General features: G+C 41.8%; 1 long non-coding RNA gene across 1 annotated transcript; it reads left to right on the top strand.

Annotated features, from left to right (window-relative positions):
- The first annotated feature begins 1,301 nt into the window (after positions 1–1,301).
- Positions 1,302–19,400, top strand: LOC309385906. The gene is made up of 4 exons (XR_014174311.1): positions 1,302–1,514; positions 1,620–1,728; positions 18,898–19,018; positions 19,216–19,400. It is a non-coding gene; the product is annotated as an uncharacterized lncRNA (long non-coding RNA).
- Positions 19,401–27,319: the final 7,919 nt, after the last annotated feature.

The raw sequence follows: 27,319 nt of genomic DNA, 5'->3' as shown, positions 1-27,319 counted from the left end.
AATCTTGCACAATAAATGTGAGGAGACCAGGCATTGTTTTGATCACCAGTTTTACAATTGAGGTGTAGTTCATATGCTTTCTTAACAATCCATGGTGCCTCTTTGAGGCTTAAGGGTGTACTCACCACAAAAGAAGCAGAACATTGGTTAAACTGTAACCAATTGTCCTACAGCAAGTCTATAATTGGCATACTTTTTATTAATTTAATTATTCAAGAAAATTTATTTCTCAGTGGCCTCGGGAAGTTTACAAGGAGAAGAGCTCAAATACAAAAACAATAAAAAAGCAATATCCCCCTACACCCCCCCCCTTGGTGATAACAATCAAATGAGCCCTTTGATCGGCTCCATCCCACTTTGGGCTCCCCTGGTGCATTGGCAAAAGAAGGTCTTCAGGGCCTTGTGAAAGAATGTCAAAATGGAGATCAATCTTACCTCCATGAGGATCCACAGGGAGGGAGCCAGCAGATTATGTAAATGACATGTAAAATTACGATGTAAAATTACGAGTTATTTCCATGATTTGAACTCAAACCTTTGTAGGATACCTCCCAAAGTGTTCAGGAAGCAAAATCTTTGTTGCCCAGCATCTTGTTTAACAGGAGCAGAGAGATGAATTTTCCAAATCTAGTCCAAGGTCCTAAGAGCCTGGACAGTGTTATCGGTCAGTCCAAATTCAGAATATTATGGACAGACACTCTACGTCGCTTAACTTGATTACAAGATACGAAAACAGTTTGTATCTGAGGTTTCCTCATTCTGCACCCTCTCATTACTTAAGGTAATTGTAAATTTCTTGCGTAATAGCAGGAGTTCAACGTTATTTAGTGGTTTCAAGACACTTTTAGAGATTCTGCTGACTTAAACAGTTGCCCCATTAACTGCTTTCTGTGGTTTTTGAGCAAAGAACTACATTATTAAATATTGCTTTCCTTTCTTTCCTGAGCTGCCAATTTTAACATTTTCTGACTCATTGGTCTGCTACTATTTATTATACATGTGGTAAATTGATTTCTAATTTTGCATGTTCATCTTTTATGAAGTCCTGTATCAAGTCTATTTGAAGCATTTTATTTAACAGGAGCACACAGATGAATTTTCCAAATCTAGTCCAAGGTCCTAAGAGCCTGGAAAGGGTTGTCAGTCAGTTCAAATTCAGAATATTATGCCAGGCTATCTCACAATCAGGCTGCAACCAGCTCTCATTAATCAAGTGATTTATTTCCTTGCTTGGCAAAAACATCATAGGACTCTATAACTATGGAGATTCTCAATCATCTAAGTCACATTGGTCCCAAAGGTTCATTTTCAAAAGGCAACTGCACTTTCATGGGGTTTTCTTTGAAACCATTTCGCTTCTCCCCAAAGAATCTTCTTGGATAAGAAGCATAATGTTTTCAAAGAAAAAGCCAAGAAAATCCAATTGCCTTTTTGGAAAAGCATTTTTGTGACAACCTCATAGGGCATTTCTGCTCTCTTCTTTTCTCCACTTTCCTGACTCTGAGACTTCGAATGTATGTGAAACTCCTCTGACTTCTCCAGTTTTTCCGGGGGAGCCTATTTTTTATTAGCCTCGTGTGATTCCTGACTTGGTGTCTCTTGATGCTGACATTCCACAGGTTCTCCTGGAGTGGCAACTTCAACATTAAATTCAGAGTCTGATGCCAGGGCATGGACCAGGGTCATGACAGGACCTGAAACTTGTCTGAAAGGACACAAGGGAGGGAGGTGAGTAAAAGAGCCTCTAAGGACTTTTCACTGGATACCTGAAAGCCCTGATACTCTGTGTGTGTGTTTGTGTGTTTGTGTTTGTGTGTGTGTAAAGGGAAGATTCTCTGACCTAAAATCTGGATGCTGCAGAGAAGACCAGGATTTGAAGGATCATAGCCTCTGCCTGAATGTGGAAGTGCAAGTGATTGTTGTTGCTGCCTTTGGGGGCTAATCAGATATTTAAAACAATCAAATGTTTGACAAATTGACAAACATTGTCAAATGTTATTATGTCTCCTCTTCTGCTAGAATGTTTCCACCAGTGAGGGACTCTTAGAGGCAAAGATTGGGAATCTATCCATTTCCAATCAATTATTTCTACTTGTTTGGCCAAGTGATTTTTCAATACTTTCTGTCAAAGAGGATGTGTGTGTGGCCAAAAGGAGCAGATATTTTAATTCTATGTCCAGGGCACTACTTATTAATTGGATGGCTTGCTTTGCAAAATGACTCCCTCACTGCTGCAACCCCATTTGAGCACCAGTTCACTTAATAAGCCCTTGGCCATTGCACTGGCACCTGCGTTTCTAGTAACAGCTCCCTATACAAACACACACACTTAATTACAGAGAGGGATATTTCAAACAATTGCTCCTTTTTCTGTTTAGCTGTCAAAAAATGCAGTCTGAAAAAGGTAATTTCCTCTAGGCAATTGGAAGGGGCATAGCCTTTTTCATCTTCCCTTGGAGTGAGACAAAAAAATTGCACAATTGCCCACTACCTCCTGTGACTCTGTATGAATTCCTTCACCTGCCCAATATTACTTGAACTCAGAGCTAGGGATTCTTCATAGGTTCGTTTATGAAGAACTCTCAAGAGTTAGGAAGGGTATTGCCTGAAATAGCCCAATTTTTAAATAAACACCCCCACTGTACAGGAAAATAGCTTTCCTGTACATGGCCTATACATGGAACACTTTACGTGTGTGTGTGTGTGTGTGCGTGTGCGTATGTGTATGTAAAGTGTTCCATAACGTCACATAACTATAAAGATATTTTCATGTATGTAAATATATATATATATATATATATATATATATATATATATATGTATGTATGTATGTATGTATGTATGTATGTATGTATGTATGTATGTATTCTGCAAACTGAAGTATTCTGATTCTCTCTGCAGTCTTCCTCAAGGCTAAAGTGACTCCTTCATAAACACCTCTTTTCTCAGAGTAATTACCACATCATCGGGATAATGAAAAGTAGTAATTTCCTCTGGGAAAAGGTTAATTTTTAATTTTTCTTAAAATTTTAAGAATTTTTTTTCTTTAAAAAGTGAAGTGATGGAGGTTTTAAAATATATTATTATGTATAACATTAGTATAATATTATTTCAGAAGAATTATGCTAAAGTAATAGATTAAAATTAAAAAGATTTGTTGAATTGAGATAATTACAACTGTGATTTTTGGGTAGAATTTTGGTAATTAAGATGAATATTTTAATTTGATTGTTATTTTTTTATTTCACACAATATTGATATTGACAATTGATATACCTTTTAAACAATTGTAAAAAATCTTTACAAGTTTGTATGGAAAAAACCCATACCAAAACCCAAGAATCAAGTATAAAATATTGCAAGATGCTAAAGAATGTACATTAGGATTATTCCTGCTATTTGGTATAGATGAAAGATTGGATGACTTTGAGAAACAGGAGAGATTGGACAACCATTTGTCTGAAATGGTATAGGGCTTCCACCTTAAGCAGAGTGTTGGAATAGATGATCTCCTAAATCCCTTCCAACTCAGTTATTCTGTTATTCTAAAGTTGTTGGAATTGGAATAACTTAATTAGAGATTTGGATGCCATGCTTCTTTTTCTTTATGTTAACTTTAATATGGATATTATTTCAGTAATTTCAATATTCAATAATTCAATATAATATAAACACAAGCAATAGAAAATAATCCAACCAATGTCTAAAATTTTAAAAGAGCTGATTTTAACAAACTCGGAGACAGCCTAGGAAAGATTCCATGGACTAAAATCCTAAGAGGGAAAAAAACGCAAGAAGCATGGTAAACTCTGAAAAATACAGCCATAAAAGCCCAGCCCAGCACAATACCATTGAAAAGGAAAAACAGAAATTCATGAAGAAACCAACATGGCTGAACAAAGATCTCTCTAACAGACTGACAGACAAAGACAAAAATGACAAGTACAAAAGGACAAATGAAAGGTATAAATACAGATTAGGTGAGACCTGGCTCAAAAAGAGTAACTGTGAGAGTGACCTTGGACTCTTATTGGGTGATCACTTGGGTAATCAACTTACTATGGAGAATCTCCACAGACATTCATCCACTGCTGTCACATAGTTTTTCATGAAAAAAGATTTGGGAAACTTTTAAACAAATGCAGCTTCCTAATGGTCAGGTTTTAACACTTTATGGTGTTCTCTTCACATTCTTTGCACTACAGTGTGAATAATCAGGGATCAAATTCAAACAGCTTTGTGAGAGATTTGGAGGAGGAAACATTAAACTGCCCTCTCCTCAGACAGTGAAGCATTACATATTTTTCTCACTATCACAGAGGAGGTTAATTTGGTTGATTTAAAAATGTATTTGTGGGATAACAGGGTGGAAACAGCATTTATGAAAATGTCCTCATGAAACTTTGCACTAAGCTCCATCTTTTGAATGATAAAAAAACCTCAAGATAATAAAAAATGCTAACAGCACAAAATACTTCATCTATTGCCTATATGACATCACTGCAATTACCAAGCCAAATTCCCAAGAAACTATTCACAATACTAAAAAAAAATCTGTCTCAGCAGTAACATTTATGGAATAATGAGTCTCAATAACAAACATCTAACAAAATGAAATTCAATGTTGACAAAGGAAGGTTCTACATTTAGACAAGGAAAACCAAATGCACAGGTACAGTATATGTTGTAGCCCACTCAATAGTAGTAACTGTGAGAGAGATCTTGGAGTCCCAATGGACAATCCATTATCCAGCAGTATGATACAGCTGCCCCAAAAAGCCAACACAGTTCTAGGCTGCATAAACAGAGGAATAGAATCAAGATCACATGAAGTGTTAATACACTTTATAATGCCATGATAAGGCCACACTTGGACATTGCATATAGTTTTGGTCACCACAATATAAAAAAGATGTTGAGACTCTAGAAAGATTGCAGAGAAGAGCAACAAAGATGATTAAGGGACTGGAGGCTGAAACATATGAAGAGCGGTTGCAGGAACTGGGTAGGTCTAGTTTAATGAAAAGAAGGACTAGGAGTGACATGATAGCAGTGTTCCAATATCTCAGGGGCTGCCACAAAGAAGAGGGAGTCAAGCTATTCTCCAAAGCACCTGAGGGCAGGACAAGAAGCAATGGGTGGAAACCACTGTTCCCTCTAAGGTGCGCGGCTGCGCGCCCCCGCAGGTGGCAAGAAAACACCGCGCAGCAGTTTCCAACTGCCGTGCAGTGCTTTCTGCTGTCACAGGCGCGGGAGGCTGGGGAGGTGCTTTGCAGATGGCTAGAACTGGCCGCCCGCAAAGGACCTCCCCGGACTTGTTTTGGTGAGTGTGGGGCGACTGACGCCAGGAAAGCAAGCCCAGGGAGGAGGTCCTTTGTGGCCAGCCAATCCTAGCTGCTTGTGTCCGGCACTGCAGCTAAAGTAAAGCCCCTGCCGCTACCGGAATATCTGCTGCCACCTCCTCCTCCTCTAACAGCACCCGACGCTGCGGCAGAGGTGAAGCCGCCAAAGCTCCTGCCGGCACCCCCGCCCATGGCAGCGGCGCCTCCCCCGGCTTCACTCCAAATGTAGTGGTGCTGTTGGAGAAGGAGGAGGAGGCAGCTGTTATTCTGGTGGCGGCAGGGGCTCGTCATCGGCATCTTCAGCAGCAGCCCTGCCCCCTGTGAAAAAAGCCGAAGATGGATCCATGCAGATGACGTCACAGCAACATGACTGGAGGAGGAATTCTGGGAGTTGAAGTTCACAAGTCTTCAAGCTGTCAGGTTTGAAGACCCTGGTTTTTTTTCTTTTTCTAAAGGGTTAGGGGTGCAAGGGTCTTGCAACTTGACAGCTTTAAGACTTGCATGCTTCAATGCCAGAGTTCCTGAGCCAACATGACTGGAGGAGGAATTCTGGGAGTTGAAGTCCCCAAGTCTTCAAGCTGTCAAGTTTGAAGACCCCTGGGGTTTTTTTCCTAAAGGCTTAGGGGTGCAAAGGGTCTTTCAACTTGACAGCTTTAAGACTTGCATGCTTCAAATGCCAGAGTTCCTGAGCCAACATTTTGGTTGCTAAGCAGGAGCGTTGTTAAGTGATACTGACATTGTATAACACTTTTAATTAAGTGGGTACCTTGAAGAAACATAACTTTGAGTTTCAAATAATACTGATTTCATTGTTTTAGGTGACATTTGTGAAAAAAAATCAGGTGCTCAGGCATAAAAATGTGCCGCTCAAACACTATACTTTTCTGCTCACACTGAAAAAAAATTAGAGGGAACATTGGTGGAAACTAATCAAGGAGAGAAGCAACTCAGGACTAAGGAGAAATTTCCTGACAGTTAGAACTATTAATCAGTGAAACAACTTGCCTCCAGAAGTTGTGAGTGCTCCAACATTGAAAGTTTTTAAGATGTTGCAAAACCATTTGTTTGAAGTAGTATAGGGTTTCCTTTCTAGGCAGGGGGTTGGGCTAGAAGACCTTCAAGGTACCTTCCTAGTCTCTTATTCTGTTAGTACAGAAGAAAACTGTCCAAACATTATGGCGTGTTGTATCATGGCTTCACTTTCCATGTAGCAAGTTAACTGAGATAATTGAAACTAAAAGGTTCCATATCTCACGCCTAACCATTAGTCCCAAACAACAAAATGTCATCAGCATAAATAATATATAAAAGCCCTGGTCACTTCAAATGGCTTTTTAACAACTGCTGAATAATATTGTGTTGGCAGGGGAGCAGAGGTCGACCCTAAGCCCCCTTACTTGTGGGGTGCCACAGGGGGTCGGTCCTCTCGCCACTCCTGTTCAACACATACATGAAGCCGCTGGGTGAGATCATCTGTGGTTTCGGGGTGGGATATCATCTGTACGCTGATGATACTCAGCTGTACATTTCCACCCCGAACCACCCCAAGGAGGCCGTCAAAGTGATGTCTCGGTGTGTGGAAGCCGTACGGGTCTGGATGGATGACAACCGACTCAAGCTCAACCCCTCCAAGACGGAGTGGCTGTGGGTTCCGGCCCCCCGGTTCAACCAGTTAATTCCATCCCTGGCCATCGGAGGCGTACAACTTGCCCCCGTGGAGCGGGCGTGCAATTTGGGCGTCCTCCTGGATGTCCAGCTGTCCATGGATGACCATGTGACAGCCGTGGCAAGGGGGGCGTTCCACCAGGTCCGCCTGGTGCGCCAATTGCACCCCCTACTGGACCGGGACGCCTTACGCACAGTCACTCATGCGCTGGTGACGTCTCGCCTGGACTATTGTAATGCTCTCTACATGGGGCTTCCCTTGAAATGCACTCGGAGACTACAGTTGGTCCAGAATGCGGCCGCGCGGGTGATTATGGGGAGTACAAGGTACTCCCATGTGACATCTTTCCTGCGCGAGCTGCACTGGCATCCTGTGGTCTATCGGGTGCATTTCAAGGTCTTGATTACGATCTTTAAAGCGCTCCATGGCTCAGGACCTAGCTACTTGCGGGATCGTATCCTGCCCCATAAATCCCTGTGACCAATTCGCTCGCACAGAGAGGGACTAATCCAGGTGCCGTCCACTAGACAGTGCCGAGGGGCGGTGCCTAGGAGCAGAGCCTTCTCTGTGGCGGGCCCAGCCCTGTTGAATGACCTCCCTCCGGATATTAGGACTACCTCTGACCTCCGCTCCTTCCATGTAAAGCTCAAGACACACCTATTCCAAGTAGCTGGCCTGGCTCAACCATAGTTTGATCATATCGCTCCTGACGGGTTTTTAATTTTGTAATTTTATTTAGGGGATTTTAAATTGCAATTTTAATTGTTTCCATTCATCTGTCTACCTCCTCCACGTACACGTATACGTCTATATTTTTGTGTATGTATTGTCCATATTTGTATTTTATGTGTTTTTATTGTACGCCGCCCCGAGTCCTTCGGGAGAGGGTGCGGCTAACAAATAAAATTTTATTATTATTATTATTATTATTATTATTATTATTATTATTATTATTATTATTATTATTATTATTATTATTATTATTATTATATCAATATAATATTTCTTCACACAGAAATGTAGGCAGCTTCTTTTCAAGCAGTAGTCCTAAATTATTTCTAAACCTAAATGTAAGTAATAGTCTCCATTTATTTTCTTATTCTCTACATAGCTTAACTTGATTACCAAAGACCAAGACAGTTTGTATCTGAAGTTTCTTCATTCTAAACGCTCTCATTACTTCAGGCAACTGTCCGTTTCTTGGGTAATAGCAGGACTTCAATATAATTTAGAGGTTTCAAGACATTTTTGGAGTTCCAGCTGATTTCCGTTGCCCCATTAACTGCTTTCTGTGGTTTTTGAGCAAAGAACTACATTATTAAATATTGATTTCCTTTCTTTCCAGAGCTGCCAATTTTAACATTTTCAGTCTCACTTGATCTGCTACTATTTCCTTTATATGAGTTTCATTGATTTCTAATTTTGTATGTTCATCTTTTATGAAGTCCTGTTCAAGGCTATTTGAATGGGAGGGGATCTTCTGTAGTCCACCGAAATAAACCCCAACCCTCAAGGCAAAACTTAAGAGATGTGGCTGGATAACAACTTTTCCATTCATTGTCAGGAATGTTTCCTTAACCCACTTCCCACCCATTGCACACCACCACCAACCTCCATACCTGACTCCTAAAGGATCCTCTCAATAATACTTGGGAAGATGTTACCTGCTCTTCAAGCACACTGTTAGCGTTCTAAATACCATGTATGAAATAAATCATTGTCCAAGGCAGAATCTTCCTTAAAGTTCCCATTTATTCATCACAGGCAGGTTAGGACGGCTATGGAAAATTCCAACTCTGATTTTCTTCCTGGAATTCCACCCAGTTGAAAGTTCATGATCTATCTCCACACCCCATAATCCATCACATGTTCCAATCATCATCTTCCACGCTGGCATCTACACCCCTCTGTCAGGTGTCAAGGTGCGGAGACAAAAGATGACCTTGAGCTTCTATAAAAGAATGACAACATACATTCCGCAATCCCACTCCTTTCTATTCCCCCCTCCCAACTACTACACTATTGAAACAGCATAGAAAATTATAAGAAAGTGTGGCAGGCCAAAGATCCTAAAAAGAACATAACTACAGGCCTGACAGGCGGCCTCTCCTCAGAAGAAAAACGGTTCCTGCAAAGAGAATAACATAAAAGTTAACATAAGAAAATTAACCACCTCTTCTCCACCCAGGGAAACCCTTTGACTTCTCGGGAAACTTCCCATTGAATTGCTTTACTAACTTCTCCACTTTTAGGTTCCCACTGTTCACCCAAGTAGCATCAGACCAAGGGTAACCCTTCCAATGCACTAAGTACTGTAAGCGACCCCTATTCAGCCTGAAATCTACATTTTTTTCCACCTCAGATTGTGTTTTCCCTTCTATCACTACAGGAGATTGAGCTTGGGTGGATGCTCTTCTGTTAGACCCAATTACTGGTTTCAACAAGCGCCAATGAAATTCTGGGTCAATTTCCCCTAGACTTCTGGGTAGACTGAGTTGAACTGTAACTGGGTTAACTATCTTCACTATTGGGAATGGACCTAGAAATTTTGGACCCAATTCCTTGCTAGGCATTTCTAATCTTATGCATTTGGTAGATACAAAAATATTGTCCCCCACATGGTAGGGGTTTTGGAGCGAGCGATGTTGATCATCTTGTTTCTGGTAGGCTTCTGCCGCAACTGCTAGAGCCTTCTTCATATTCTCCCATCCTTTCTTTAGCGTGTCCATCCATTCACTCAAAGACATGAAGGAAGGAGGTTCTCTAGGCAACTCAGGCACGGCAACAACTTCCATGCCGCTGGTTATCTGGAAAGGAGTAAATCTAGTGCTGCTGTGGACTGCATCGTTATACGCCACTTTGGCGAAGGGTAGCAAGTCCGACCACTTGTCTTGCTGATAGTCCACAAAACACCGGAGGTATTGTTCCACCACCGCATTGGCTCCCTCTGCTGCGCCATTCATGCTGGGATGAACCTCTGAGCTCAGTTCTTTTGTGGACCCAATGGATCTCAGGACCTCTCTCCAGAACTTGGCTGTGAACTGGACTCCGTGGTCTGAAATGATCCTCTTGGGTACTCCGTGCAGGCGATAAATGTGTTTCACAAACATTTTCGCTAATTCATTTGCGGATGGCAATCCTGAGCAAGCAATGAAGTGTGCCTGCTTAGAAACCAAATCAATAACTGTCCAAATAACTTTATGCCCACTGCTGTCTGGGAGTTCCACGATGAAGTCCATTGCGACCTCGTCCCTGGCCGTTTAGGGCTCTCTGCTGCAGGTGCTGTGGGTTCTGGGCTCTTGGATTCAATCATCCACGGCTGGCCCTTTTTCTCCTCCGAGGCCTCCCCCTTGGTAGGACTCTTTGTCACCTGAAGTTGGGGATCCTCTTCCAGAGGACGGTTGGGCATTTCCCCCTCCGAGGTCTACCCCTTGGTAGGACTCTTCATCACCTTTAGTTGGGGATCCTCCTCTGGAGATTGTTTGCCCTTTTCCTCCTCTGAGGCCTCCCCTTTGGTAGGACACTTCATCACTTCATCACCATTAAGTTGGGGATCCTCTTCCAGAGGTTGTTTGCCCAGATGTCTTTTCTGTGGTGGCATCTGGGGCCCTCTCTTTACCACCGTGGCGATTGGTACACACCAATCGCCACGAAGATTGTTCTTTGGCAATTCCCTCCTCCGAGGCCTCCCCCTTGGTAGGACTCTTCATCACCATAAGTTGGGAATCCTCTTCCAGAGGTCGTTTAGGCTTTTCCCCCTCCAGGGCCTCCCCCTTAGTTGTACTCTTTGTCACCTTAAGTTGGGGATCCTCCTCCGGAGATTGTTTGCCCTTTTCCTCTTCCGAGGCCTCCCCCTTGGTAGGACACTTCGTCACCTTAAGTTGGGGATCCTCTTCCAGAGGTTGTTGGCCCAGATGACTCTTCTGTGGTGGCATCTGGGACCCTTTCTTTACCGCCGTGGTGGTTGGTGCGCACGTTTGTGGCATTGGGGCTGGAGCCAAGCACTCTGATGTTCTGTGGCCAAGTTGACAACAATGGTGGCATTTAATTGGCCCCCATGAGGAATGGAATCTAGTTACATCTCTAAACTTAGGAACCGTTTCATCACATTGCCTTGCTCTCCAACTTGCAGCTTTCCCCTTGGTAAACCCTTCTCCCATGGTGGACGTTGCTTCTCTGTAGGAAGGTGGGGTAAAAACCTTTTGGGGTATTGCAGATGCACCTTGTCCCGCTTCCCATCTTGCAGGCCTCTCTTTGGTAATCCCTTCTTCCATGGAGATTTCTTCTCTGTAGGAAGGTGGGGTAAGAACCTTTTGGGGCATTGCAGGTGCACATTTTCCCGCCTCCCATCCTGCAGGCCTCTCTTTGGTAATCCCTTCTTTCATGTTGGAGATTGCTACTCTAGGAAGGTGGGGTAAGAACCACTTGGGGCCTTGCAGGTGCATTTTTCCGCCATCCATCCCGCAGGCCTCCCTTTGATAATACCTTCTTCCATGGAGATTTCTTCTCTGTAGGAAGGTCTGGTAAGAACCTTTTGGAGCCTTGCAGGGAAGAATGGAACCGGTGGGGAGGTCAATCCCTCGGTTGGCCACTGCCCAGCTTTCTGCCATGGTGCCATCTGCTGATCCCTCCCATCCATGACCTGGGGTTAAACCCATCCCGGGGTTGCCTGCTTCACAGGTTGCAGCTCAACCAATGATGGCTGGCTAGGGGGGTTTATGTGCCAAGGACCCTCCTGCTGCCTTGGAGGAGTTATGGGCCAAGTAGGTGCCCTCTGCTGGCTTGGAGCATTTTCCCATGCTGATGGCAAAGGAGGTGGCCAGTGGCATCTCATCCATCCAAAATCTGGGAAGAAAACCCAATCTGGTTTTGTTTCATTTACTGGTTGCAGCCCCATTTGTGGTGGCTGGCAAGTGAAAGATGCTGGGCAAATCCCTTCTTCCTGCCTCGGTTGAAATTCCCATTTTGAAAGGGAATCTGTCTCCCAGTTAGTTGCAGGGTAATAAGCCATTTCATTTATTGCCGTCTGGAAGGAGCCCAAACCTCCGTTCTAGGGTGTTTTTTTTCCCAAGCCTTGCTTCCAAGCTGGGGGGAAGGAGGGGGAGCATGCACTCATGTTTTGCTGAAGAAGTTGGTCTGAGACTTTCATCCCTCTTATCATTTCCAGTGTGCATAATCTTTTCCCCTCCTGCTTTCCTCCAGATGCAATAAAACTGGAAGCAGCATTCCATTGCCTTTGAAGTTCCGGCACTCAGCTTCTTATCATCAAAAACGTTCTCATTATTTCTTCACTGATATTTTATGCTGTCCCGGTCAGCGTTGGGAATTCAGCACCCCCCCATCACCAGCCCCTCCATCACCAGCCCCTCCCCCCTTGCGAGGGGGAAGGTGCTAGTGAATTATTTTAAAGGAGAGAGTTAGAATAATGTTAGCGTTCTAAATACCATGTATGAAATGAATCATTGTCCAAGGCAGAATCTTCCTTAAAGTTCCCATTTATTCATAACAGGCAAGTCAGCACGGCTATGGAAAATTCCAACTCTGATTTTCTTCCTGGAATTCCAACCAGTTGAAAGTTCATGATCTATCCCCACACCCCATAATCCATCACATGTTCCAATCATCATCTTCCACGCTGGCATCTACACCCCTCTGCTTCCGGTCAGGTGTCGAGGTGCGGAGACAAAAGATAACCTTGAGCTTCTATAAAAGAATGACAACATACATTCCACAATCCTACTCCTTTCTATTCCCCCCTCCCAACTACTACACTATTGAAACAGCATAGAAAATTATAAGGAAGTGTGGTAGGCCAAAGATCCTAAAAAGAACATAACTACAGGCCTGACACACACATTAGGCTTTAATTTCACTGTCTCATAATTCCCCCTCTGTTTATTAGTTGTAGTGGTTACTTTGCCACAGAGATCTTCCAGCTGATGTGATTGCTGGGAAGAAGTAGTATAAAATCAAATTTAAGTTATTGGTTAAAACTATGGATAGGAGCAGGAAATAAGTTCTTCAGTTTGTATTTTTCTCAAATTAAATACCAAGGGACACTACTTAAAATAAGAATGACTGTCTGGTGACTCAATATCAGCATAGGTTGAGTCTTGATAAAAGAAAAGAAGGTTTAGCACAGGGGTGTCAAACTCATTGTAATTGGGAGCCAGATCAGGGTTGGGTTTGACCTTGGGGACCGAGGGTGGGCTTCGCCATGGTGGGCATGACCAGTTTGAGGTCAGTCATGTGGGAGGTGCCTGTGGTGGCACAAACACTCTGCCAGAGAAAATGGTCTCCCGAGCTCTATTTTCGGTTGTGATGGCCTTCTACAACTTAGAACTGCCAGTAAAAATGGAGCGGGGGGGGGGGACATGCAGCCTCCCTGAGCTCGGCTTTTCCTGGCAGAGGTCTGGTGGAAGCCCTAATGGTGCAAATGGAGCCTGGAGCTCCGTTTTCACTGGCAGAGGCACCACAGCCCATTTCTTAGCTGTTTCTTTTACGCCTCTTTCCTTTCATTGGGTTTATATTAATTGTCCTTTCTAGTGCATGACCCCATCCTGAAGCCTCCAGATGGCAAAAAATGATCCAACAGGCAAACCAGAAGTCCCTTCCTGAACTTATGGTTTGTGCTTTGAGTTGTTTTTTGCCCTTCCGGAGGCTTCAGGGAATGTCCAAAAATGAAGGCCAAAATCAGCTGGCCAGTGCGTGCAAGCACACTGGAGCTGGCAGGACAATGCCTCGTGTGCCCTATGAAATGGTTCCACGTGCCACCTGTGGTATGAATGCCATAGGTTCGCCATAACAGGTATGGTTATGATGTACACTGAAGATGGAATTTAATTTCACTGTACGAGGTGCGATGAGAATAAACTAAACTTTAGTAACCTTTGGGGAGGGCGGGGCTGATGTTGCTTTGACGCAACATGCAATCTTACAGCTCCAGGATTGCTGTCAATATCTCTGCTGCTAGATGGTCTTTTTTGGATCTAAACCGTCCTGTAGGGATGGTGACAGAGAAGGGTACGTCCTGCTGATCTCAGGGCCATCGCAAAGCCCCTGATAGATCCAGCAGAAGCTCTTTTTTCCAGCAGACATTGAGGCTGCAAAAGGTTGGGACAGACCCCTGAAACGGAAGCAGAACAGGAGAGAGAGAGTGTGTCGAAATGGTGAGGAAAGTTTTTACTATTAGAGAAGAGAAAATACAAAAAGACTTAGAGTTAAATTAAAACTGAAGACAGAAGAAAACAAGTGGCAAATTAAGCCTGGATTAAAACTATTGTGTTATATTTTCAACTTTAATTTTGTTTTTTTCTAAGGATGGTTACAAGGTTTTTGTGCATCCTTTCCATAGCCATCACTTGCAATTCATATAAATCACATAATAGCAAATCAAATATGTTTATACATTATTATCATTATACATCATTTGTTTGTCTATCACTATTATTCCTTTATTTTAAACAAGATATACTAAATATTGGGTTCATTTATATGATAACAATTCATTACATCATCTTCAATCTATCCCAGTGACGTGCGGTGAGGTTTATGACTGGTGAGGCACTGACACAGTGCTGGGTTTCAAATATTTTTAGACTTGTGGACTTCAACTCCCAGAATTCCACAGCCAGGCATGCTCAGTTCCAATTTAAAGCGACAGCATTTGTTTTTCTCCTTTGCTCCTTCTTTCTTTTTCTTTTTAATCTCCTTCCCCTCCTTCCTCCCTCTCTCCCTTCCTCCCCCTCTCTCAAACACACACACACACACACACAGAAGTTGGATTGGACTATCTCTCCTACCCCTTCCCTCTCTCACTCACTCTCAAACAAACCCCCCCACACACAAAAGTTGGATTGGATATCTTTTCCAGTGGCTTGAAAGCAGCTCCTCTGCCATCCCCCCTCCATTCCCCTGCTGCCTTTCCCAAACACCTCCACCATTGCAAATGCAGCCTGCTGTCTGGGTGGGAAATGCCTGGAACACAATAAAGCCCACCCACCACCTCCTACTGGCAGGCTGGGGTGAGAGGAAAGGCAGAGAAGCCGGAGGGGAGCCGAGCCGAGCCTTCCAAAAGAAAGAGGCTGGGGGGAAGTGTGTGTACTACAGCATGGCTCTTTGCCTGGCTTCCTGCCTCCTCCTGTGGTCTCCTCAGTGCTCGCTTGTGCTCTCCCTCCCCAAGTGTAGTTTGATTGCAGGTGGAGCCACATTGCCTTTTCAAACTTGTAATCAGTGAAGCTGGGCTAGATTTTTATATAGTTTTATCCAGCTGTGTGTGTGAGAGAGAGAAATGAATGGGGGCCTGGGGAGGAAGTCACTACACTCTGGGAGGGAGAGCACCAGTGAGGTTAAGCAGAGTTGATTGCAGGTGGAGCCACGTTGCCTTTTCAAACTTGTAATCAGTGAAGCTGGGCTAGATTTTTATATAGTTTTATCCAGCTGTGTGTGTGAGGGAGAGAAATGAATGGGGGCCTGGGGAGGAAGTCACTACACTTGGGGAGGGAGAGCACCAGTGAGGTTAAGCAGAGTCATCCACGGTGAGGCAGCAACTAACTCAGCTTTTTCCTTTTACTTTTTTTTTTTCATGATGAGAGTGGTGAGGCTGTGCCTCACCTGCCTCACCTGACTGCACGTCACTGATCTATCCAATAATAATAATATCTCTTTATGTTATATTCAGTATCATTTTATTATTCTTATATTGATAACATTCTCTAGTATCTTTCATTTCCATGTTTTTTTTATTTACCCATTGATAAAATAAATCCCATGTATTATAAAATTATTTATCTTCTTGTTCTCTAATTTCAAATGTCAATTTACTCATTTCAGCACATTCCATTATTTTATGAATACCTTCCTCCTGGCATTTCATTTCATCATCCTAAAAGCATCCAGTAATATTACATCTTTATATTATATTCTATATAAAATTGTTTATTTTTGGTTACAAGTCTTTTGAGCATCCTCTCCATAGTCCTCCCTTACAATTTATATAAAATTTCTTATTATCAATCTAGTGTCAACACTAAGGCATTTCCATGACTACTATCACCTGAGAAGGGGAGGGAAATTCCATGCATACTTTTGGCCAGAGTAAAAGTCTCATATTTCTGTACTGGGACGTGAATGCGCATGTCCAGAACCCTGCCATAATGTCCTGTTGGAGAATGTGATTGATGACCTCAGCCAGAGGGAGGGGGCACAGGGGTAAAGGTCAGACGGCATTAAGTGTGATTTAGTTTCAGCTACACAGAAGTCCGTGCCAAAATGTTAGTCCTATTAAACGAATGGTTTTACTTTGAATTTCATCTTGGGGCTTGTAAATTAATTAGGGCAACTCTTGGAACCTTCACAGATAGCTGAAACTCACTTTTAAACATCTACCAAGATTTCCGGACTTCCTGAATCCCAGACTCTCCAGTCACTCCCAAATATTTGGAGTGCTTGGAGGGAAAATCAGGCAACCATGGCAGAAGGTGGATTATCAGAAGAAAGCCTGATTGCAGCTGGAGGTATGCGGCAAAACTCAGAAGCAGAAGCAAGAGAAGATAAGTACTCGTGGAAATTCCCTTGCCCTAGTCCAAAGCCCCAGATGGAATCCTGAGGGAGTGCAAAAGAGCAACGGAGGGACGAAGTGAGGGGAGGGACATATGATCTTGTTGAAGGGAAGGCATGCAGACTGGAGCACAGCCCCCCTCCCCATCCCAATGGAAGGAGAAGGAGCCCAGACTGGCAACCAGTGCCTCTCCCATGCAGCAGGCAAGCTGCCAAGAGCAGACCACCCCCTCCCTCTCTCCGAACTAGGGGTGAAAGAGATAACCAGCCATATCAGGTGCAAGCATACCAAGGCTGACAGGAGGCTGGGGGATTAGGGCTGGATGACCCACCCCAATTCGCCCTATTCCTTGATTCAGCTGATATCCACCTAGAACTCTATGGGCACCTCTACCCATCCCCCAGAGCCATGGTGAATGCCATCGCAGAGGGTAAAGAAGAAGAAGCAAGGGAATGGCTAGCAGCTGTCCACAGAGGAGAGCCCCCCAACTGCAAGACATAGATGACTTCCTGCAACTGCTAGAGGCCAGGTTTGAGGAGGTGGAGGAGGAGGAGGACCCATATGCAGAAGAGGAACTCAGCAACCTAAAGCAGAGGGGCCGCCACATCAAAGAGCACATCCGTGAATTTAGGAGGGTCATAGGAAGGCTACCCCTTTACCAGAGCGGCTGCTGGTGCATTTTTTCAGAACAAGCCTGGACAAGCAAATTGCCCAGGTAACTGCATACTGCGACATCCCAAATCAACTCTCTGAGTGGTTCCAAGTAGCAACAAAAGTCAACAGTGGGCTGCGCACCAATGACATGACAAAGCAATAGATAGATAGATAGATAGATAGATAGATAGATAGATAGATAGATAGATAGATAGATAGATAGATAGATAGATAGATAGATAGATAGATAGATAGATAGATGATAGATGTGTGTATGTGTGTGTGTGTATTAATAGATGGTAGCCACACATAACTAATGCAGGCCACCAATAATGGAGCCAAACATTTATAATTCCAAAGTAATTTAGCTATAAGCAGAACCATGTAACCATTCCACTAACTCTCTTGCTCTAGCAAGGACGTTTGCAAGTTAGCCTCAGGAGTGTTTCAATAGAAGGAAATACAACAAGGCCAATTACATTTAAGAGTAGTTGCAATATTTCACAGTGTGATGCAATCATTATAACTGCATAAATAGAGAGCTGTGTCCTGTCCCAGTAATACATTTGGTCCAGAACCAATCCCAACATGAACATCTTTTATCTGCTGTTCGTATTCATTTTCCTCGCATTCCTGTCTGAACCAGGTAAGAAATTAAATTATTGATAATTGAGAAATGACTTCTAAGCAAGTTTAATTATCACTGAAAGCAGGATAATCTTTAACTTCTTCTTTTAGTTAATGTTAAAGAAATAACTTTGAACACTGTGGAGGGAGCCCTCAAACATTTGAAAAATATGCCATTGAGTTTTCTACAAAGCTTAAATGGAGGTTCTATTATTGTAATAAAATAGCTAATTTGGACTTTGGGCTTCCAGGAACTCTGGGGTTTTTGGACTTGGCTTGATCTAGGATGGTCACATTTTCCCAGTTGAAAGTATGGTTAAATCTGCCCATATGCTGTGAAATTAAAGAGTTTTCATCATGTCTTATGACTGCTACTTGGTGTTCATGGAAATAGGAGGAGGAAGATTAGATACATTTGCCACCCTTAGTTATTTTAACATGTACAGATGAGATAAAAATAAATAAAAACTAAATATTAATTCTCTAGTAAATCTATCCATATACATTTTTTAAAAAGAGAAGATATTGCAGCAAAATGTCACAAATGCACTGCTTTTCAAGGGAAAAGAAAAGCAGCGTTAGAAGCATTAAGAGAAGTGGAAGAATGCCAAAGGTAAACCAGATCCTGAAGTTCAAAGAAAGTTAATTATTCTCACTCAACATCTTCATCCAAAACACCCAACAGAACTAGCCATGATAATTCAGGATTATTTCTTAGCAAGAAAAGGATCCTTAGTAATAATAGAGAGAAATATGTCACAACAACATCTTCCTTTGGTGTTAAACAGATTTCCTACATACTACTTTAATAGATACAAATATACCTACCAATTCAAATCTGGCCAGGTTTAAAACCTGTGTTGATATATGATATATTGAGGCTGCTAACGGGTGATTAGCAGAAATGAATTCCTTGGTGAGAGAGAACTTCCTGAATTCATAGGAATCCTGTAATTCTGTAGAAGAAAGTGATGTCTTAGAAGGAAAACATCTAAATAAAAAAGTATCTTCACTTATCATTTCCATGTCTACTGTTTTCCTTTTCACAGGTTATGCCCAACGTGGGTGTCATCATGCAGGAGGACGCTGCCTTTATCCTTCCTGTGGAGGACATTTCCCCAACTACGGTGGGCACCGTGACTGTCGCGGGGGTCGGATATGCTGTCTACCGTAAGTAAATTCTCCTCTATTAAAGATGCCACAGATGTACATTGGGATACACTTGTTTGTTATTCCAAAGCATTGAGCTGAAGAGGAACAGGTGTTTCAAAATCAGAAAGAAGGGCAGGAGAGATTTTCAGGTTGATGTAACAGAATTTACCTTAAACTCACTTTGATCAACCTATTATTTTATCTCATTTGTATAGCCGCAGTGGAAAATAATACCATCTCCATCTATCATCCTGGACGTCTTCAAGATATGGCCAAAGACCTGAGATTACCGCCTGCTGTTGCTTTCTCTTTCTTTACATGAATCAAATTGCTATCTATCTAAAAAAATATGCATTGAAGTAAAATTTGGCAAATATTTCTTGAAATAAACCTAAATGAGCATTGCAGATATTGTGCAACTTTTTAACAGGGAGCTGGGAGCAGTATATTCCTTTCACAACGTAAATGTGTCTGCCTGTTTGTCTATCGTATCTCTTTGCCTACATTTCAGTGTTGAATATGTTCACTGCCTTTCATCTACACATTATGCCATAAAGTCAAATAGTCTCCGTCTTCCCCAACTTTTTATTTATTGAAGCAGTTATTTTGCCACTGAGGTTTAACAGCTGTTGTGGTTGCTTGAGCAGAAGTAGAACAAAAGAAAAGTTAAACATTACCTATACAATAAAAGAAAATTATCAGGCAGTCAATCACGTGGGATATGTAACAAACACACACACTCAGGAAGAGAGGGACATTTAAAGGGAGAGAAGGAGAAAGAAAGGGAGAGGAAGAGAGATGGAGGGAGGGGGTGAGAGACAGTGACTAAATGAGGAATGCTATTGTAGAAACTGTTATACATATGCTAATAAAGGGATGTGATCCACCATAATGATATGCACAAGTGAAAATATAATTTACAAAACCAGGATGTACACAAATATAAGAAACATAATAATCAGGAATGAAGTCTGAACCTTCCTAATTTTCCTTCCTCTCGGGTCTTGTTCACCCATTTTCCTATTATCCTTTCTTGCAGTGCTTAAATTTAGAAATGGATACACATATTCAACTTACAACTAAATAATTTAAGCTCAGGGACACAAATAATCCTCTAAATTCTTAAAATCTGAGCTATGAATCACAGATCACTGAAAAGACTTATTAAAATACAAATACTAATTAACAATGTATGTGTAAGACCAATTGTTTACAATTTGCTTTTGTTATACAAAACCTGGCTATTATTTGGGATAGAGTTTCCTTAAGTGGAAGCTCCATCCCATATCAAAAGTCAAAATAAACTTCCTCAGGCTGATCAGAAGAAAAAGGGAAGAAAGGAAAGGTAAATCTTCTTCAGGTATTGTAATGAAATGTACAATGTAACAGCACATGAAGGATGATATGAACCTGAACCCTTAGCACAAGGGCTGAACTGGCAGGCCTTGGGAACCTCACTAAATATCCTATATATAGAAGTGCTGAGGGAAGAATGTTGAATCTGGCCTGAACCAATCTAAATTATCAAAAGAATAATTGATAGTCAACCCCATCAACCTTCCTGGGATGTCTGAAGTCATTGCATTTCCAGCAAGCTTAGGAATCCTTGGGATCCGGAAGCCCTCAAGATGGCTCTATTGTGTCTGAGTCTACTCTCTTGTATTATCTACATGTTATTTATTGCTACTGTTTTCATTTCTATTTTAATTGTTTGGTTTTTATGCCCATTCATCATATGCGTGGCTATAAATGTGACAAATACCTAAACATATATTTTATATAGTGTAGCCAAACTCTTAACTCTGCTTTGACCAATCTCAAGCCTCAAGGTCACAGTGGATAGGCACTTTCAGATAAGCAAAACTTTGATCAAACCACTTTGCACAATTCCATTGACTTATAACTTGGGATACAGAGGAGAATCTTAAGACAACTCAGTGGGGACTAGTTTTAAAATCACAGGAATATATTCTCCCTCTTTCCTATGGAAAAAAACATGACAATGGATGAAGTGCTTTATGAGGCCTGCAAAACCACATAATCAATGGACTCCATATCTTAAAATATCTCACCCAGGGGTGAAATTCAGCAGGTTCTCACAGGTTCTGGAGAACCTGTGGCAGAAATTTTGAATAGTTCAGAGAACCGGCAAATATCACCTCTAGCTGGCCCCAGAGTGGGGTGGTTATGGATATTTTGCAGTATTTTCCCCTGCCACTCCCACCAAGCCACGCCAACAGAAACGGTAGTAAAATAATTTGAATTTCACCACTGATCTCACCCAAATATTGAAACACCCTCACTTACCCAATCCGTTCATTCCTTATTACCCATTGGGACTTCCAGGATCTCTTAGCAAAGACCATTATTTTGATTTTCTGATCGTTTACCACAAGCTGGTTTTAGCATGCCAAGGTTTAAAGGGCATATCTAAGGCAAGTTATTGTTCCAGATATAATGGGTGAATTGTCTGCATAAAGTAATAGTAGATCATTCACATTTGCTCTTTAAAGAGCAATTAAAGATTGTGTCTGATATAGGGAAGGAAAATTTTTCTCTAAATTCCCTATGTGCAAGATGTCTTTGTTTTTTTAAAGTACACCATGTCCTCCCTGTCCTCTACTGTGTCATGCACAAATGCTTGTGGAGATGGCACTAATGGAGTTTGTGTCCATGGCACTAACTAATTATCTCATTCTCTTTATTCCCCTACTCCTTTTGCCTTCTATCTTTCTCAACATCAGGGACTCCAAAAAACTGTCAGCTTTGTTTTTCTTAAGGGTTCACTGATTTGAACTCCTTGCAGTCCAAGGGACTCTCAAGAATATTCTGTAACATCACAATCCAAAATCATAAATAGTTTGGCACTCATCCTTTCTTATGGTGCAACTCTCACAGCCATACATTACTACTGGAAAATCATAGCTTTAACTATGCAAACCTTTGTCAGCAAAGTAATGTCTGTGTCTTAATATGCTGTCTGGTTTTGCCAAAGCTTTTCTCTCAAGGAGCAAGTACATTTTCACTCCATGGCTAAAGTCAAAGCCTGTGATGATTATCACTCCCGCTGTCAAGCAAAACCAACATTTAATAGTGAGAGCCATACCATGTGCATGAATCATACAAGTGGCAAGAAAATGGGGGCAGTCAGGCATAACACAGGTTATGTAGATAGTAAACACAGGATCAATCAAAATGGACTAAATTGTCTATACACCAATGCACAGAGTATGAGGAATAAACAGGGTGAATTAGAAGTTCAAGTAAAAGTGGGCAGGTACAATATTGTTGCCATTACAGAAACTTGGTGGGATGAAACCGACAAATGGAACATACAGCTAGAAGGATTAAAATTATTTAAAAGAAATAGACCAAATAAAAGAGGAAGTGGAGTTGCACTATATATAAGGAATAATTACCCCTCTACAAAGATAGAGCACAACAATGATGAGAACTATCTTGAATGCATTTGGGTCAATATTAACGGTTGGGGGCGAAATGACATTGCCATAGGTCTATACTACAGGCAACCCAAACAAGCAGAGGAAGTACATGAACTTTTTGCTAGTCAGCTAACCAAGGTATGTAGGAAGTGCACCACAATAGTAGTGGGGGATTTTAACCAACCTAACATCAACTGGGAAACAAACTCTGCACCAAGTGGAAGATCCAACAGGTTCCTAACAAACCTAGCAGACAACTTTGTTTTCCAAAAAGTAGAGAAGGGAACAAGGGGATCAGCCATATTGGACTTAATTCTCACTAACAGAGAGGAAATGATAGAAGGTGTTGAAGCCACAGGAATCCTGGGGACAAGTGACCATGCAATATTGGATTTCAACATTATGCAAACACAAGTAGTAGAACAAAGTGAAACTAGAGTCTTGGACTTTAAGAGAGCTAATTTCAATAAACCTAGAGAGAGCTTGGGAAAAATTCCATGGATGAGAATCCTCAAGGGGAAAACAACTCAAGAAGCTTGGGAAATTTTGAATATTTTGAAAAATGAGATTACAAAAGCCCAGCCTAGCACAATACCAATGAAGAAGAAAAATAACAACTCCCAAAAGAAACCAGCATGGCTGCATAAAGAACTCTCTGACAAATTGAAAGACAAAAAAAAAAGTACAAATAGTGGAAGGAGGGGGACATAACAAAGGCAGAATATCAGCAAATAGCCCAAGCATGCAAAGATGAAGTGAGGAAAGCTAAGGCTCACAATGAAGAAAGGCTTGCCACAAAAATAAAAAATAACAAAAAAAGCAACTTCCAACATGTTAAAAACAAGAAAAGAGTTAAGGAAACAATTGGTCCATTGCTGGGAGAAAGCGGCAAGAAGGTGACAAGCAACAGGGAGAAAACAGAACTATTTAACTCATGTTTTGCATCTGTCTTTACAGAAAGGGATAAAGCAGTCCAACCTATCAAAAACAGCACAACCAAAATCAGATTAGGAACACAAGTTGAAATAGGGAAGAAAATGGTAAGTGAGCACCTGTCTCTCCTAGATGAGTTCAAATCACCAGGACCGTATGGATTACACCCCAGAGTTCTGAAGGAACTGGCAGACGAGATCTCAGAACCACTGAACTATATCTTTCACAGATCCTGGAGCACCGGGGAACTGCCAGAGGATTGGAAAAGAGCTGATGTGGTTCCCATCTTCAAAAAAGGAAAAAAGACTGATCCAGGAAACTACAGACCTATAGTTTACTTGGACTTCAGTAAGGCATTTGATAAGGTAGACCAAAACCTACTACTAGATAAAGTAGAAGAATGTGGGTTGGACAGCATCACCACCAGATGGATTCGGAACTGGCTGACCATTCCACTCAACATGTAGTCCTCAATGGAACTGCATCTACATGGAGGGAGGTATGCCCAAGGCTCGGTTTTGTGCCCAGTACTCTTCAACATCTTCATCAATGAATTGGATGAGGGAATAAATGGGGAACTCATCAAATTTGCAGATGACACCAAGCTGGCAGGAACAGCCAACACTCCAGAAGATAGGCAAAAGATACAGAAGGATCTTGACAAACTTGAACATTGGGCACTATCTAATAAAATGAAATTCAATGGTGAAAAGAGTAAGGTTCTACATTTAGGCAACAAAAACGAAATGCACAGGTATAGAATAGGTGGTACCTTGCTCAACAGTAGTAACTGTGAAAGGGATCTTGGAATCCTAGCGGACAACCATTTAAATATGAGCCAGCAGTGTGCAGCAGCTGCCAAAAAAGCCAACACAGTTCTAGGCTACATCAACAGAGGGAAGAGGGAATCAAGATCACGTGAAGTGTTAATACCACTTTATAATGCCTTGGTAAGTCCACACTTGGAATACTGCATTCAGTTCTGGTCACCACGATGTAAAAAAGATGTGGAGACTCTAGAAAGAGTGCAGAGAAGAGCAGCAAAGATGATTAGGGGACTGGAGACTAAAACATATGAAGAACGGTTGCAGGAACTGGGTATGTCTAGTTTAATAGAAAGAAAGACTAGGGGAGACATGATAGCAGTGCTCCAATATCTCAGGGGTTGCCACAAAGATGAGTGAGTCAAAGTATTTTCCAGGACACCTGAGGGTAGAACAAGAAGCAATCAGTGGAAACTAATCAAGGAGAGAAGCAACTTACAACTGAGGAGAAACTTCCTGACAGTTAGAACAATTAATCAGTGGAACAGCTTGCCTCCAGAAGTTGTGAATGCCCCAACACTAGAAGTCTTTAAGAAGATGTTGGATAGCAGACTTCCGGTGGCACCGTAGGTGTTGAAGGACGTTCCTTTGGGAATGCCAGCCTCATGATTGCGTTTAAGATGCTAGAACAGCGTAAATCAGCTGTCAAGCGACTTGAAAACTCTCCCCTCGGGAAAAGAGAGGGAGGAGAGCAGTCGGGCAAGGGTAGAGCTCCCCATAGACCCCCAGGAGGAATTCTGGGGCTCGAAGGGTGAGATTCCCCCGGCAGCCTGATAAGACACCGCATCTCGAGATGCTTCTGCTGCAGCAGAAACAAAATGCCACAACCACCCCTGCAATCAATGTTTAATCTACATTGGAATAAGAAGCAGGCAGAGCAAAGGCAGGAGCGATTATAATTGCAAGTATAAAACTTTAACTCCAATGCAGTATTACTTCCTTCTATGAAGATTGAGGAGAACAAAGGGTAATAAAGATGGCATCTGCAAGTCAAAGGGAGTGATCAAAGTGAAACTTAAAAGGAAAGTATTTGTTAATTGTTTGTTAACGTTGTTAAAAGACTCAAGAGCTCAAGATTAAAGAAAACAGTTTTGGTTTACTAATGAGCTATAAATTTTAACCCAGTTTGGGGACTAAGTGGACTTTTTGAATTCAAGAATTTGGCTGTTGGAAAGTGTGATTTGGCTGTTGGAAAGTGTGATTTGAATATTCAAAAATGCCTTCAAAACGCCCTTTGCCTTCAAAAATGCCTTCAAGACGCCCTTTGCACAGTCACCCATGCCCTAGTGACTTCTCGCCTTGATTACTGTAACACTCTCTACATGGGGCTCCCCTTGAGATGCACCCAAAGGCTCCAGCTGGTCCAGAATGCAGCCGCGCGGGTTATTATGGGGAGTACTAGGTACTCCCATATAACACCTTTCCTGCATGAGTTGCACTGGCTACCTGTGGCCTTTCGGGTGCGTTTCAAGGTGTTGATCCTCATCTTTAAAGCGCTCCATGGCTCGGGACCTAGTTATTTGTGGGATCGCATTCTACCCCATACATCCCTGCGACCAATCCGCTCTCACAGAGAGGGTCTCCTCTGGGTACCTTCCGCTAAACAGTGCGGGCGGGCGGTGCCTAGGAGTAGGGCCTTTTCTGTGATGGGCCCAACCCTCTGGAACGACCTCCCCCCCCCGATATTAGAACCACCTCTGATCTCCGCTCCTTCCGCAAGAAACTCAAGACCCACCTGTTTCGAGTAGCTGGTCTGGCCTAATTATAATTATAATCGTAACCGTATTTAACATCTATTACTAACTTTCCTGGATGGCTTTTTAAATTTTATATTAGGGTTTTAAATGGGTTTTAAAATTGTTTTTAATTATTTAAATTGGTTTTGGGGTTTTATATACAGACAGTATGTGTGTGTTGTTTTTGTTCTATGTCTTATATTATTTTCTGTTGTTTTGATCATGAACGGTCTGTACACCTCCCCGAGTCCCTACGGGGAGAGGGGGCAGTCTATAAATTAAATAAACCTTAAACCTTAAAACAAATCAAAACAAGTGCCTCTAGTGCTGGAAATCACCCGGCTAACCACCGAAAGTGCAGTCTTTATTATCTTTAGCGGATATACAAACAGTGACATTTGAAGCTCTCCAAGATGCCTTAAAGGCACAAACCTTGTTTCTACAAGAAAAACTTACATTTGCCCTTATAGATGTGTTTCATGAAATGTCTGAAATAAGGACTTAATTCAAACCCGCAATCAACAAATCAGAGACGATACAGTGGATGTGTTTAAGGGTACATTTGCTTTTGTAACATCATTGGACGACAGGTTGGAAGAAATTACTCAGTCTAATGTGAATTTGGAGAATAAAGTTGATGAGAATCAAATCAAGATTGAAAAATCAGAGGCAGAGATTACAATGATACAATACAGAGCGATGGAATTTGCTTTGAGAATAAGAGGCTTAAAATAAGTTAACCAAGAAAAGTTAAAAGAAATCTTTGCAGAAGCTTTCGCTCAGTTAACTGGTAAAACAAAAGCAGAATATAATTGGCAGATTGGAAAAATTTATTGTGTTAATTCATGGATTGCCAGACAGAGACAACTACCAAGAGATATTGTAATCTATTTTGTCACCAGGAAAACAAGGAATGGAATATTACAAGCGACTTATGGAAGCAAACTACAGGTGGCAGGACAGGAGGTGGCATCACTGAAGGAAATTCCTTTTAAAATATTGAGATCCAGAAAGGATTATGCATTTCTAGTTGATGAATTTAAAAATCGCCAGATACAGTATAGATGGGAGGCCTCCACCGGATTGGTGGTGAATTATTTAGAAGAAAGATTTCATCTTAACTCAGTTTGGAAGGAAAAAAATTTTTTATAGTAATGTACTAAAGGCTGGATTCCCACCATCTCCAGGATAAATCCAAAAGAAGAATCAGAAAAATAACAGGATGTGAGATAGTAAAAAAGGTTATTCACTTAGGACTCTATATTACAATTTTAAATGGGAGATTACATAAGTATAATTATGACCATTATGGCACAAAATATAGATAGAGATGGATAAATGAGAGAACTTACAATAGTTTTTGCTGGGAAGGATAATAGTAGT

This window comes from Natrix helvetica, assembly GCF_964273705.1.
Source record: "Natrix helvetica genome assembly, chromosome: 2".
NCBI classification, from domain to species: Eukaryota; Metazoa; Chordata; class Lepidosauria; order Squamata; family Natricidae; genus Natrix; species Natrix helvetica.
The sequence above is the reverse complement of the archived record's forward strand: the minus strand, read 5'-3'. Positions and strand labels throughout refer to the sequence as shown.